Here is a 651-nt window from a genome sequence, read left to right on the forward strand (position 1 = left end):
TTGGAAGTGTGGCTCTCAGAAATCCCCAAAATTCTCATTAAGGAGAAAGCGTCCCACTAAACTAGGGAAGTTTAACCGAGCAAAAAGTCAGCTCATTTAAGACGCCCTTTCTAAAGATGTCGAGTTCTCGCTGCGGGCCGGGAAGAATTGTGGCTGCGAGGGACCAGGGAGGGCAGCAGCAGCAGGGCGGGACCCGGCCCGGTAGCCGCGGGACAGCCCCGACTCCCCTCACAGCGGGGGAGGCAGAGATGTGGCCAACCGGGCGGGGAGGCAGCGCGGCTCCTCCACCGCGCCCAGCCAACAACCCACCAGAGCAGTCCCCCGGCTGGGAACACTGGGCGCTCACTCCCGAGCCGGCCACACTCACCGCTGGCCGCTGGCCGCCGCCCGCAGTCCCTCAGGGCGCCGCTCCCGCTCTCTCGCTCCCTCTCGGCGTTTGAAAGGCGCAACCGGGGCGTCCGGACGCCACGGCGGCTCGCGCGCCAGGCCCCGCCCACCCGGCTGCAGAGCCAATCMGCGCCCTGCCGCGAGGCGCAGCGGCTCGGGGATTGGCGGAGCGCCCTCCGTCCGGACAGCGCCCCCTGCCGGCTCCCCGGCCTCGCGCCCCACAGCGGCAGGTGCCGCCCGCGCTGAGGGACCGAGAGTGAGGGA

The 651-nt window shown here is 69.7% G+C and overlaps 1 protein-coding gene across 2 annotated transcripts in view; it reads right to left on the minus strand.

The window, feature by feature from the left end:
- Positions 1 to 458, minus strand: part of STK17B (serine/threonine kinase 17b) — a 13473-nt gene extending 13015 nt beyond the window's left edge. The window contains exon 1 of one of the 2 annotated variants that reach the window (XM_057378038.1): positions 375 to 458. The gene's annotated coding sequence lies outside the window, so the exon portion shown is untranslated. The remainder of the gene's footprint in view (positions 1 to 374) is intronic. The other variant, XM_057378039.1, reaches the window with a different exon arrangement.
- Between the last annotated feature and the right edge of the window lie 193 nt (positions 459 to 651).

The sequence above is a fragment of the Malurus melanocephalus genome, unplaced genomic scaffold (assembly GCF_030028575.1).
Source record: "Malurus melanocephalus ecotype Western Australia unplaced genomic scaffold, MMel_1.1 scaffold_339, whole genome shotgun sequence".
NCBI classification, from domain to species: domain Eukaryota; kingdom Metazoa; phylum Chordata; class Aves; order Passeriformes; family Maluridae; genus Malurus; species Malurus melanocephalus.